The sequence below is a fragment of the Nerophis ophidion genome, linkage group LG09, assembly GCF_033978795.1.
Source record: "Nerophis ophidion isolate RoL-2023_Sa linkage group LG09, RoL_Noph_v1.0, whole genome shotgun sequence".
Classification (NCBI taxonomy): domain Eukaryota; kingdom Metazoa; phylum Chordata; class Actinopteri; order Syngnathiformes; family Syngnathidae; genus Nerophis; species Nerophis ophidion.
In genome coordinates, this window is record NC_084619.1 from 54,313,387 (window position 1) to 54,328,201 (window position 14,815).

Genomic DNA, 14,815 nt, shown 5'->3' on the forward strand with positions numbered 1-14,815 from the left:
AGAAAAGCGCTGTACAAGTACAATCATTTATCATTTGATAACTACTTACTTAGGGTTTTAAGTATTGTGTTACCAAAAAAAAAAAAAAAAACTTAAATTTTTGGCACATGCAGTTGAGATGTTTCATTAGAGCAGAGTGTGTCTATGTGCCTTTTAAAGGCGTTGCCTGTTGCTGAGTGACTTGTGATATCCGCATCCAGACAGAGCAGCATTAGCTCAGCTCTGTTTGTAAGCTCAAACTTGGAGTTTTCGGGCAGCTCTGTTGGATCTTTTCACTGGATCGTGTTAGCGCGAGTTGAATAAAACAAAAATTAAAAATTGAATGTGCTCTGATGGTTGTAGTCTCCTTGTCCACAAACGAGATATTGTAAAATTGCTAGCTTGTCACTTCAATCGTTGATTTGTTGTTCATCGTTCTCCCGGCGTAAGGATGTGTATGTTTGTGTGTATTTACATGTTGTGTGTTATTTGCTGTGGGATGTTGCCTCCTTCTATTTGATATCAAGTTATGTTTGGCGTGGTGCCGGTTGTTGCTTCTGATACTGTCTTATTGATGTAAAACCAACACTAAAAGTAGCGTGGAACGTTACATTAACACTTGTTTCTCGTAAAAGCATGTAACCCAGAACACCGGTGACAGAGCAGGAAAGGGCTAGGAATTTTGCTGCGGTAATATTTTAAATGAGACGTGCCCTAGTTGTCATTAATGAACAATTTACGTGTGCTTCTTCACGCAAAACGGGGACCCCACTGATTCATAGACGGAGGCGGCCCTCGGAATGACAATAGCGCCACCTGTTGCCTCTTTGCCTTTTTTATGTGGAGATTTTCTTAAGCAAGCCTGCTCTTTGCACAGATTTTTCTGCATTTCAGTTCCATGCTTTTAAAAAAAAAAAAAAAACATAAATGACACTATTAGGGGGTTAACGTGGTGCATCAAAGTGGACCAGCTGCTCTTTTAAACTGTTTTTGATGCAAACAGAAGGATGTTGGGGGTAGAGGGGGGAAAAAATAAATAAAAGTGAAACCTTCCAAGGAGAATATGTCACGCCGCTCGCTTGGAGACATCGCTTATGGGAAGCGGCGCAGAAAAGAGAAGCGAGCGACGAGCAGATTAACCTCAGCGACCACTAAACGACTAAAAAGACTCACACATGGCGTGAGCGCTTCACCGCTCTCACGAATATGTTTCCAGTAAAACACATCTTGAGGTTTTAGCTCTTTTTTTTGACAGATAGTAAAATAAAAAGTGAAAAAAAAACACACACAAAAAAACGACGACCTCAGAGGCGACTGTTAACTGAAATAAATGAATCAATCACCTGTTGTCAAGTCATTCACATCAGAGACCAGGAAGTTTAGCTTTGTGCACAAAATAACCAGCATGTTGCTCATCTATATGTGTCACAATATCGGACATGTTCAGAATTTGTACAGACTTGGTTGTAGATATGCAAATAACTTTCTAAAGGTCCTCTATTATGCAAGAGTAACCTTTTAATGGTATTTTAAAGGCCTACTGAAGTGAGATTTTATTATTTAAACGGGGATAGCAGGTCCATTATATGGGTCATACTTGATCATTTCGCGATATTGACATATTTTTGCTGAAAGGATTTAGTAGAGAACATCGTTGATAAAGTTCGCAACTTTTGGTCGCTATTAAAAAAGCTTTGCCTGTACCGGAAGTAGCAGACAATGTGCGAGTGACGTCACGAGTTGTGGAGCTCCTCACATCTGAACATTGTTTACAATCATGGCCACCAGCAGCGAGAGCGAGTCGGACCGAGAAAGCGACGATTTCCCCATTAATTTGAGCGAGGATGAAAGATTCGTGGATGAGGAAAGTGAGAGTGAAGGACTAGAAAAAAAAAAAGACTATACAGTGGGAGCGATTCAGATGTTATTAGACACATTTACTGGGATAATTCTGGAAAATCCCTTATCTGTTTATCATGTTACTAGTGTTTTAGTGAGATTATAATTTTTGCGTGGTGCCGGTTGTTGCTTCTGATACTGTCTTATTGATGTAAAACCAACACTAAAAGTAGCGTGGAACGTTACATTAACACTTGTTTCTCGTAAAAGCATGTAACCCAGAACACCGGTGACAGAGCAGGAAAGGGCTAGGAATTTTGCTGCGGTAATATTTTAAATGAGACGTGCCCTAGTTGTCATTAATGAACATTTTACGTGTACTTCTTCACGCAAAACGGGGACCCCACTGATTCATAGACGGAGGCGACCCTCGGAATGACAATAGCGCCACCTGTTGCCTCTTTGCCTTTTTTATGTGGAGATTTTCTTAAGCAAGCCTGCTCTTTGCACAGATTTTTCTGCATTTCAGTCCCATGCTTTTTAAAAAAAAAAAAAACATAAATGAGACTATTGGGGGGTTAACGTGGTGCATCAAAGTGGACCAGCTGCTCTTTTAAACTGAAGGTCGGCCCCGCACCGTTCTTCAGCACCAGTCGACGGGTGGTGGCGATGCCCATCTCTGCCCTTCGCAAGGGACCCTCTTCGAAACACGATCTTTCGAAATGATCGCTGCATAATACACTGTACTTGGTGTGTGTGGTCCAATCCAACCGTGTTCGCTCGACATCTCTGTTCTATAGTAAAGCTTGACTGTCATCTTTCGGGAATGTAAACAATGAAACACCGGCTGTGTTTGTGTTGCTAAAGGCGGACACAATAAACCGCTTCCCACCTACAGATTTCTTCTTTGACGTCTCCATTATTCATTGAACAAATTGCAAAAGATTCAGCAACACATATGTCCATAATACTGTGGAATTATGCGATGAAAACAGACGACTTATAGCTGGGAACGGTGCTGGAACAAAATGTCCTCGATAATGCGTGACGTCACGCGCATGCGTCATCATTCCGCGACGTTTTAGCACGATTCTTCCGCGCAAAATTTAAAATTGCAATTTCGGAAACTAAACCGACCCCGTATTGGCATGTGTTGCAATGTTAATATTTCATCATTGATATATAAACTATCAGACTGCGTGGTCGGTAGTAGTGGGTTTCAGTAGGCCTTCCATAACAAGCGGTATCGTCACGCGCGATTGCAGCTATTTGGGATACAACACATCTCAGACGGCAACGCAGAAGCTGAGCAACTGTTTTGGATAAGACTCGGAAGAACGGCAGCCTGGTGGGATATGTTTGTCACCCAGTGTGTTGTGCCACAGGAACGGCAAGATAACTTTCGAATGTCCAGGTCAGCAATGATTCTACTTAGCGACAAACCTTGTCCATTTGTCGAAGGGGAGACAACGAGAATGCGGACTCCCGTGGACGAGGGAGTACTACGAAACACAGCGAATGCATTTGGACCAGCAAAAGCAGACTTGTCAGTTATTGTCCGCCATCTATTGTCAACGTTTAGTTTTGTACTCCATAACTATTGTGAAGTCATGAAATGGTTGCGGCCGTCAAGTACGACTGCCAATTTCGGCCTACAAGCACAGTGTCCTGACCATAATCTGAATTGATTGTTGTAAAATGTTCTTTATCCTATTGTTTACTTTTAAAGAAATTATTCATGTGTGATGGCTCAGGTGCGATTCACTACAATAGGGCTGGTCTACCAGCTGCTGATGGTGAGGCAAGCAAGGTTTATTGTTGAAAGAAATGTGGCAGTAGTCTACATTGAAACACAGGGTAAGGACACACTTCAAGGTCAGATGTGACTATGATGCGCGCATTTTTTTTCTCGCATCCGTACTAGGTCGCGTTGTGCCGGCGGACGGACGGGGGAGGGGGTCTTAAACGGTGGCATTGTTTGTGTTTGTGTGGACAAGGATAAAGTTTGGTGGGATATAGCTTGGATAACCTTAGTGTAGAAGGGGGCCTAAGTCTAACCGTCACTTGCCAACCTTGAGACCTCCGAATTCAGGAGATGGGGGGTGGGGGTGGGGTAGCGGGGGTGTATATTGTAGCGTCTCGGAAGAGTAAGTTCTGCAAGGGGTTTTGGGTAATTGTTCTGTTGTGTTTATGTTGTGTTACGGTGCGGATGTTCTCCCGAAATGAGTTTATCATTCTTGTTTGGTGTGGGTTCACAGTGTGGCGCATATTTGTAAAAGTCTGAAAGTTGTTTATACGGCCACCCTCAGTGTGACCTGTATGGCTGTTGACCAAGTATGCGTTGCATTCACTTAAGTGTGTCTGTAAAAGATGCATATATTATGTGACTGGGCCGACACGCTGTTTGTACGAACAAAAAGCGGACGTGACGACAGGTTGTAGAAGACGCTAATCAATCAATCAATCAATCAATGTTTATTTATATAGCCCCAAATCACAAATGTCTCAAAGGACTGCACAAATCATTACGACTACAACATCCTCGGAAGAACCCACAAAAGGGCAAGGAAAACTCACACCCAGTGGGCAGGGAGAATTAACATCCAGTGGGACGCCAGCTAAAGGCAGTCCCTTTAAGGCACGCCCCCTATATAGTCGTCCGGGTGGAAGTCCGGAGAAATTCGGGAGCATGGTCGCCACGGGAGATTTTCGGGAGGGTCACTGAAATTCGGGAGTCTCTCTGAAAAATCAGGAGGGTTGGCAAGCATGGGCTAACCTGGCATGATTTTTAACCTAGCTAACATAGCTATGCTCGTGTTTCTAACCTTTGTGTCCTCCTGTCCTGCTGCTTAAAGTTAGGTAGTTTTGAATGTAGTATATGACATCGAGTACGTCAAACAAAAGTGAGAGATTATATGTTTTTTTTAAAAAGTGGATAATGTTCACATTAGCGCTTCTAAACACGACTCATTAGCATTTAAAGCTACAGACACACGGAACAAAGTGTTCCATATAGGGCATAATGCCAACCTTGAGACCTACGAATTCGGGAGATTGGGGTGGGAGGGGGTTTAGGTGGGCGGGGTCGGGGTTGGTTGGTCAGGCTGGGGGGCGGGGCTAAGGGGGGGAGGAGTATATTTATGGCTAGCTATAAATATACTATACCACTATATAAGAAGCTATAGCTTCTTATATATATTTTATATATATATATATATATATATATATATATATAAATAAAAAAAATACTTGAATTTCAGCGTTCATTTATTTACACATATACACACACATACCACTCTACTCATTGTTGTATTTGAAGTGCAATGCTTTGCAACCAGTAGCACAGCCTTTGAAGGAGCATAGGTATGGGCAGCATCTGTGAAATTTAATTTACAGGAAAGGAGTGAGTTTAGAGTTGAATTGTCCATCCTCGTTCTATTCTCTGTCACTATCTGTCTAACTGTGCTAAACACGTTCTCTGATGATGCATTGTTGTGTGGCACGCACAAAAGTGCCTTCATCAAATGCACCAGAGTCTGGAATCTTCCATCTCTCCCTGGCATACCCCTTCCCCTTCGAGCTGTCCTGGATGAACTGAAATTCGGGAGTCTCCCGGAAAATTGGGAGGGTTGGCAAGTATGATATAGGGTTTCATAAAAAGTCAGTGTAAGTTTTAGTCACTGAACATCTATAGGTACTGAAAAACCAAAACAAAAAAAACTTTAGGTTTATTTGAATTTTATTTTGAAATGCAAAAAAAAAAAAAAGCAACTAAAATGAAAAACGGAAAAACAGACCAACGCATATTTTTCATCATTTGCAGAACCAGAAGTTTTTATGAAAACAAATAAAATAAATAAAATAAAAAGTGGGGATACAACTACGTTTGTCTAGCTAAAAATATCTTTTTAGACGATGCCACATACAGTAGGGAAAAAAAGTTTTTAGTCAGCCACAAATTGTGCAAGTTCTCCCACTTAAAATGATGACAGAGGTCTGTAATTTTCATCATAGGTACACTTCAACTGTGAGAGACAGAATGTAAAAAAAAATGATATGAGTTTATACCAAAAAGTTTTATTTTGGTTTCATCTGACCACATGACATTCTCCCAATCCTCTGCTGTATCATCCATGTATCCATTTTGGTATAAAATCAACTCGTCGTGTTTGGAGGAAGAAGAATACTGCGTTGCATCCCAAGAACACCATACCTACTGTGAAGCATGGGGGTGGAAACATCATGCTTTGGGGCTGTTTTTCTGCTAAGGAGACAGAATGATTGATCCGTGTTAAGGAAAGAATAAATGGGGCCATGTATCGTGAGATTTTGAGCCAAAACCTCCTTCAATCGAGCTTTGAATGGTTGACCAAATACTTATTTTTCACCATAATTTACAAATAAATTCTTTAAAATTCCTACAATGTGAATTCCTGGATTTTTTTTTTCACATTCTGTCTCTCACAGTTGAAGTGTACCTATGATGAAAATTACAGACCTCTGTAATCATTTTAAGTGGGAGAACTTGCACAATCGGTGCCCGACTAAATACTTTTTTGCCCCACTGTATATACAAAATAAACCACATGATGTTAGTACACCAGTCGAGGAATATGATCAATCTCAATAAATAACATCCATCCATTTTCTACCGCTTGCCCCTTTTGAAGTCACGGGGGGGTGCTGGAGCCCATCTCAGCTGCATTTGGGCGGAAGGCGGTGTACACCCTGGACAAGTCGCCACCTCATCGCAGGGCCAACACAGATAGACAGACAACATTCACACTCATATTCACACACTAGGGCCAATTTAGTGTTGCCAATCAACCTATCCCCAGGTGCATGTCTTTGGAAGTCAGAGGAAGCCGGAGTATCCGGAGGGAACCCACGCAGTCACGGGGAGAACATGCAAAAACTCCACACTATAATTTTATTTTGATACATTTTTTTATCTTGATAGATTAAAAATGAACACCAATGAGTTGACTGATGAACACTATTACATAATTTATTCAGAAAATATAAATATCGACAAATAAAGTATATATACCGTATATTTCGGACTATAAATCGCAGATTTTTTAGTAGATTGGCCGGGGGTGCGACTTATACTCAGGAGTGACTTCTGTGTGAAATTATTAACACGTTACCGTAAAATATCAAGTAATATCATTTAGCACATTCACGTAAGAGACTAGACCTATAAAATTTCATGGGATTTATCGATTAGGAGTGACAGATTGTTTGGTAAACTTATAGCAGGGGTCGGCAACCTTTACCACTCAAAGAGCCATTTTGACCCGTTTCACAAAATAAAGAAAACTATGGGAGCCACAAGACTCTTTTGAAATTTAAAATGAAATAACACAGCGTACAAAGTTTTTTTTTGCTTTGTGCTATGTATTAACCAGGGGTCTCACACACGCGGCCTGCACCTTAATATGAAAATTGAATACTAGTGTGGCCCGCGAGTCTTGTTTGAAAGCCGCTTGACAACATCACATTGTCAACCATATCAATTTTTCCGGGAGACATCTGAGTTTCAGAGCAACTATTCTCTCGACCGTCTGCTGTTTTTCACTCAAACAACAATAATAATGGCGTGCTATGATGACAATGCGTTTAGCGCCCTCTACAACCGTAACAGCTTACCAGCCCATTCACATGTTGTATGAGGCTTCTGCAGACACACATAAGCGACTGCAAGCCATACTTGCTCAACAGCCACACAGGTTACACTGAGCGTTGTGATATTAACAACTTTACCACTCTTACTAATATGCGCCACACTGTGAACCCACACCAAACAAGAATGATAAACATTTCGGGAGAAAAGCCACACTGTAACACAACATAAACACAACAGAACAAATACCCAGAATCCCAAGTATCCCTAACTTTTCCGAGCTACATTATACACCCCCGCTACCACTGAACCCCGACCCCCCCAACCCCGCCCATTTCAACCGACGCACGGAGTCAGCAGGCGCACATTAAATGTGGCCGGTCGGCACTCAGATAGCATAGTATTAAAGCAGAATCGACGACATGGTTGAGAGGACGTATAAGGCATTGCCATCACGGCACGCCGTCAATATTGTTGTCCGGGTGAAAATCTGAGAATGTTTTCCTGGGGAGATTTCTGGGAGAGGGACTGAAATCCGGAAAACCCCCCGGAAAAATGGGGGGGTCGGCAAGTATGCAGCTGAGCCACATCAGAGTGATCCAAGAGCCGCATGTTGCCGACTCCTGACGTACAGCATGTTCTATATGTTATAGTTATTTGAATGACTCTTACCATAATATGTTATGTTAACATACCAGGCACCTTCTCAGTTGGTTATTTATGCGTCATATAACGTACACTTATTCAGCCTGTTGTTCACTATTCTTTATTTATTTCTAAATTGCCTTTCAAATGTCTATTCTTGGTGTTGTGCTTTATCAAATAAATCTCCCCAAAAAATGCGACTTATACTCCAGTGCGACTTATATATGATTTTTTTCCTTCTTTATTATGCATTTTCGGCCGGTACTATTAACCACAACAGGTAATTGTAAAAGTAACCCAACAACATTATCATTTGTACAATTTCCGAATGTGCTTGTTCTATTATTAAACAAAGAAAACAATCTGAAGTTGTCTTTATTTCTAAGTTATCGTGCCGTGATTTTACCAGTCCGGCCCACTTGGGAGTAGATTTTTCTCCATGTGGCCCTGGATTTTAAAATTAGTTTGACACCCCTGCTCTACATCAACAATAGATTTGTCTAAGTGGCTGGACTGGAATGATTAAAAAAAACAACTTGTTTTTTATCAGTTAAGACTCGTTACATATGAGTTACGATTCATACGAAAATCTATTTTATGGAGTGGGAACCTTTCACATAGTGAACAGATCTTGGAAAGTACCTGAAGGCCTGTGATGATGGGTCAGGTTGTTTTATTAGCTAATCACGCTTCGCCATCAAACATAAACCTTTCTTTTCTCTGCCCAGTTGGAAATAACCTTTTCCAGGCATCACACCGCCTTTTTTCCCCCCCTTCTCGGCCTTTATTCTTTTGCACATCTCCGACGATTCACTGAATATCACAGAGTCTATTTTAGTTTTGTGAGAGATAAATCTCGCGTGCTGAATCATCGTCAAACGTCACAGCTGTGGCGGCCGTGTTGCGCAAGCCGAGGCTAACAGGTGGCCAAAAGTCCGGAGGACAGGCGGGACACATTTGTGCGTGTGTGCGTGTGTTTGTGTGTGTGTGTGCGTGTGCGTGCATGTCTACTTGGCTAATTATATCTTTTTATGGTGTAACATTATCGCTTCAAGTCTTCAGTTATTTGCTGCACTGGAAAATAATGGCAAGTAGCAATGCAATACCAGGTGTCCTGGCTGGTCCACCCAATAGTGTAAAGCAAGGGCAATAAATGTGACCCCACCTCACCTTTTTTTGCAAGCCAACCTACGTCTGTAAATACATCTGAAGCCGTGATCCTGTAGTGTTGCTGTAAGCAACACTATCGGTGATTAACATGATGAATTTGCAGAATTAGGCCGCAGCTGGCAAAAACTCCAACTTCCCAAATGTATCTTTAATGTGGTTTGCATTTCTGGGAAGCCGGGGCAACTTACTTTTATTTCACATGTGTGTCAATTTTTGGAGCCTATGGTAATCACACACCTTTCATTTGGTTTTAAAACTGTCAAACGTTACAATTGTTCAAATAGTTTCTTTATTTTTTTGACATTTTGATGTTTATTCATGTGTGATGTTTTTTTTCAGTCAGCAAAGAAATGAAAATCATTATCCCAAAACAGGTATAATATTATAAATATTGAATAATATTTATAATAATTTATTTAAATATTTTTTTATAACTTTGATTGTTTTATATTATTTTTCAATTGTAATTCTTGCATCCGTTAAAAACACAAGTATACCTCGTATTAAATAAAATAATTGATATTAAAGTAAATATAATTTTTTTCAAGTAGTTAATTGAAAAATAAAATAATAAAGAAAGAAAAGATTGATTTAAAGGGATTTTTTTTTTGTACAAAAAACTGTACTTCAAATATTCGATTTAAATATAGTTAATTTATTAAGTATTTATCATAAGTTGTACTGATTATTTTTTTATGTAGGTCAGTGGTTCACCAAGTACAACCTCAGAAAAACACTCAGCTCTGTCTCCAACTACCACCATAATGACCAATATTGAAATACAGTAGCGTAGTAGGCCTAAGTAATAATTAAAAACAAGGCAGAAGTTTTATTTAACAAGTGTATTTAATATTGCTGGCTGCTGTAACATTACACACAGTTTGAACAGTAACACTGTGTTTGAATACAGGAAAATAAAACACCGTACCTTAATCAAGTGGTTCTTTTGCATGGTGGTACACAGACCACCGTTTAAGAATAACTGAACTAGTTCATTGTGTCAAATAAAATAAATGCATGAATAAAAGATCAATTTCACCAATCAAAAAAATAAATATCAAAAACGATTGTTTGTGGAAAAAAAACTATTAATACTTCAAATATTTTATTTAATTTGAGTTATTTATTACTTATCTATCATAAGTTGTAGTGATTAATTTTTTTATGTAGGTCAATGGTTAACCAAGTACCACCTCAGAAAAAAACAATGAAACACAGTAGCGTAGTAGGCCTAAGTGTTAGTTAAAAATAAGGCAGAAGTTTTATTCCCACCAACACGTCTTTCTTTGAGGAAGCGGTGCCTGGGGAATCTGTAGTGGACTCTCCTATTTCTGGGGCTGAGGTCGCTGAGGTAGTTAAAAAGCTCCTCGGCGGCAAGGCCCCGGGGGTGGATGAGATCCGCCCGGAGTTCCTTAAGGCTCTGGATGCTGTGGGGCTGTCTTGGTTGACAAGACTCTGCAGCATCGCGTGGACATCGGGGGCGGTACCTCTGGATTGGCAGACCGGGGTGGTGGTTCCTCTCTTTAAGAAGGGGGACCGGAGGGTGTGTTCCAACTATCGTGGGATCACACTCCTCAGCCTTCCCGGTAAGGTTTATTCAGGTGTACTGGAGAGGAGGCTTCGCCGGATAGTCGAACCTCGGATTCAGGAGGAACAGTGTGGTTTTCGTCCTGGTCGTGGAACTGTGGACCAGCTCTATACTCTCGGCAGGGTTCTTGAGGGTGCATGGGAGTTTGCCCAACCAGTCTACATGTGCTTTGTGGACTTGGAGAAGGCATTCGACCGTGTCCCTCGGGAAGTCCTGTGGGGAGTGCTCAGAGAGTATGGGGTATCGGAATGTCTTATTGTGGCAGTCCGCTCCCTGTATGATCAGTGCCAGAGCTTGGTCCGCATTGCTGGCAGTAAGTCGGACACGTTTCCAGTAAGGTTGGACTCCGCCAAGGCTGTCCTTTGTCACCGATTCTGTTCATAACTTTTATGGACAGAATTTCTAGGCGCAGTCAAGGCGTTGAGGGGTTCCGGTTTGGTGGCCACGGGATTAGGTCTCTGCTTTTTGCAGATGATGTAGTCCTGATGGCTTCATCTGGCCGGGATCTTCAGCTCTCACTGGATCGGTTCGCAGCCGAGTGTGAAGCGACCGGAATGAGAATCAGCACCTCCAAGTCCGAGTCCATGGTTCTCGCCCGGAAAAGGGTGGAGTGCCATCTCCGGGTTGGGGAGGAGACCCTGCCCCAAGTGGAGGAGTTCAAGTACCTAGGAGTCTTGTTCACGAGTGGGGGAAGAGTGGATCGTGAGATCGACAGGCGGATCGGTGCGGCGTCTTCAGTAATGCGGACGTTGTATCGATCCGTTGTGGTGAAGAAGGAGCTGAGCCGGAAGGCAAAGCTCTCAATTTACCGGTCGATCTACGTTCCCATCCTCACCTATGGTCATGAGCTTTGGGTCATGACCGAAAGGATAAGATCACGGGTACAAGCGGCCGAAATGAGTTTCCTCCGCCGGGTGGCGGGGCTCTCCCTTAGAGATAGGGTGAGAAGCTCTGCCATCCGGGAGGAGCTCAACGTAAAGCCGCTGCTCCTCCACATCGAGAGGAGCCAGATGAGGTGGTTCGGGCATCTGGTCAGGATGCCACCCGAACGCCTCCCTAGGGATGTGTTTAGGGCACGTCCAGCTGGTAGGAGGCCACGGGGAAGACCCAGGACACGTTGGAAAGACTATGTCTCCCGGCTGGCCTGGGAACGCCTCGGGATCCCCCGGGAAGAGCTAGACGAAGTGGCTGGAGATAGGGAAGTCTGGGCTTCCCTGCTTAGGCTGCTGCCCCCGCGACCCGACCTCGGATAAGCGGAAGATGATGGATGGATGGATGGAAGTTTTATTCAACATGTATATTTGATATTTTTGTCCACTGTAACATTACACACAGTTTGAACAGTAACACTTTGTTTGAATATAGGACAATAAAACACTGTTCTTTAATCAAGTGGTTCTTTAGCGTACCACTAGTGGTACACAGATCACAGTTTAAAAATCGCTGAAGTAGTTCATTGCGTAAAATAAAATAAAATAAATACATAAATGAAAGATTCATTTCACCAATAAAAAATATATAAAAAAATGCAAATTAATGTGTATGCAAAAAAAACTATTTATAGTATTTAATTAGTTATTTAATAATTATTTTTAATTAGTTGTAGTGATTATATATTTTTTTTGTAGGTCAGTGGTTCACCGAGTACTACCTCAGAAAAAACCTTAAAATACAGTAGCGTAGTAGGCCTAAGTGTTCGTTAAAAACAAGGCAGATTGTATTTAATATTCTTGGCCACAGTAACATTACACACAGTTTGAGCAGTAACACTATGTTTGAATATCGGAAAATAAAACACTGTACTTTAAGTGATTCTAAGGCATACCACTAGTGGAAAACAGACCACAGTTTGGGAATCACTGTATATTGTGTAAAATAAAACAAATACATAAATAAAAGATTCATTTCACCAATCAAAAAATATATAATAAAATTAAAATTATTGTGTGTGCAAAAAACTTTTTTTTTTATTCAAAATATTGTATTTAATTAGAGTGTTTTAATAATTATTTATTATAAGTTGTTGTGATTAATTTTTTTAATGTAGGTCAGTGGTTCCCCAAGTGTTTTATTTAACAAGTGTATTCAATATCCTTGGCCACTGTAACATTACACACAGTTTGAACAGTAACACTATGTTTGCATATAGGAAAGTAAAACACTGTACTTTAAGTGATTCTAAGGCATACCACTAGTGGGAAACAGACCACAGTTTGAGAATGACTGTTCATTGTGTAAAATAAAATAAATACATAAATAAAAGATGAATTTCACCAATCAAAATTATATTTAAAAAAAAGTAAATTGATGTGTGTGCAAGAAAAATATATACTTAAAATATTGTATTTAATTAGAGTTATTTAATAATTATTTATCATAAGTTGTAGTGATTATTTTTTGATGTAGATCAGTGGTTCACCAAGTGTTTTATTTAACAAGTGTATTTAATATTCTTGGCCACTGTAACATTACACACAGTTTGAACAGTAACACTATGTTTGAATATAGGAAAGTTAAACACTGTACTTTAAGTGATTCTAAGGCATACCACTAGTGGGAAACAGACCACAGTTTGAGAATGACCGTTCATTGTGTAAAATAAAATAAATACATAAATAAAACATTCATTTCACCAATCAAAAATATATATAATAAAATGCAAATTAATGTGTGTGCAAAAAACAATTTATATTTAAAATATTGAATTTAATTAGAGTTATTTTATAATTATTTATCATAAGTTGTAGTGATTAATTTTGTTGGTCAGGATGCGACCCAAACGCCTCCCGAGGGAGGTGTTTAGGGCACGTCCAACCACGGGGAAGACCCAGGACATGTTGGTAAGACTATGTCTCCTGGCTGGCCTGGGACCGCCTCAGGATCCCCCGGGAAGAGCTAGACGAAGTGGCTAGGGAGAGGAAAGTCTGGGCTTAGCTGCTGCCCCCGCGACCCGACCTCGGATAAGCGGAAGAAGATGGATGGATGGATGGATGTTTATTCATTGTGTAAAATAAAATAAATACATTAAAAAAGTTATAATTTCATCAAGTAAAAAAAAAAGTGAAAAATGCCAATTTATACTGCAAATATTGTATTTAATTTGAGTTAATGTATTATTTCTTCATCGTAAGTTGTTTTCAATGGAGCTGATTGAACATGCTGGTAAAGCTTTCTTTTAGAATAGCCTATAATAGAATGCTTTATTGTCATCATGTTGAGGTGCATTTAAAATACAGATATTGCACATTAGGTCAGATTATGGTAAATATACCAGAGAAACAGTAATAGAGTAAAACCGGTGTGAAGTAAAAAAAAAAAAAAAAGTTGGTATTTGTATCGCAAAGTCTTGCAGAATATAATCACAATAAAACCAACAAAGCATGTAAAAAAAAAAAAAAAAAAGTCCGTAAATATCATCCAGGCAGCGAAAGATGCTGCTGATGCTTATCCGCCCTTCACTCTGGTCAGGTGTGTGTTGTCAGGCCGTTGCCGTAGGCGACGCGGCTTTTTTCCCGCCCTTTGTTTTTGCACAGGCCTTTTGATTGTGAAACCTGCACAGCGGCTTGTGCAACTCCGCCAGCGTGCGCGGCCTTTTGAAAGGCGTTTTGATGGAGGTTAAACATGTTTTGCCTCGTCTGCAGGCTGCCTGACGAAACCTTGCAGAATGAGCCTGGATTTCACCTGGACTATTTACAATGGACTTAAGGGGACATGGATTCCAGATTTTTTTTTTTTTAGGTGTGGAATATTCCGTATATTACAGGGATTCTCAAACTGTGGTCTGTGTACCACTAGTGGTACGCCATAGAAACACATCATAAAGGTACAGTGTTTCATTCTCCTATCAAACACAGTGTTATTGTTCAAACTGTGTGTGATGTTACAGTGGCCAAAAATATTTTATATAAACCTCTAACTTGTTTTTAATGATTACTTAGGCCTACTACGCTACTGTACTCTACAAACCC

The 14,815-nt window shown here is 40.5% G+C and overlaps 1 protein-coding gene across 1 annotated transcript in view; it reads left to right on the forward strand.

Annotated features, from left to right (window-relative positions):
* The window catches only part of arhgef33 (Rho guanine nucleotide exchange factor (GEF) 33), a 312,937-nt gene that overhangs the window by 167,627 nt on the left and 130,495 nt on the right, over window positions 1-14,815 (forward strand). Inside the window, exon 7 of the mRNA XM_061911264.1 lies at window positions 14,489-14,670. The gene's annotated coding sequence lies outside the window, so the exon portion shown is untranslated. The remainder of the gene's footprint in view (window positions 1-14,488; window positions 14,671-14,815) is intronic.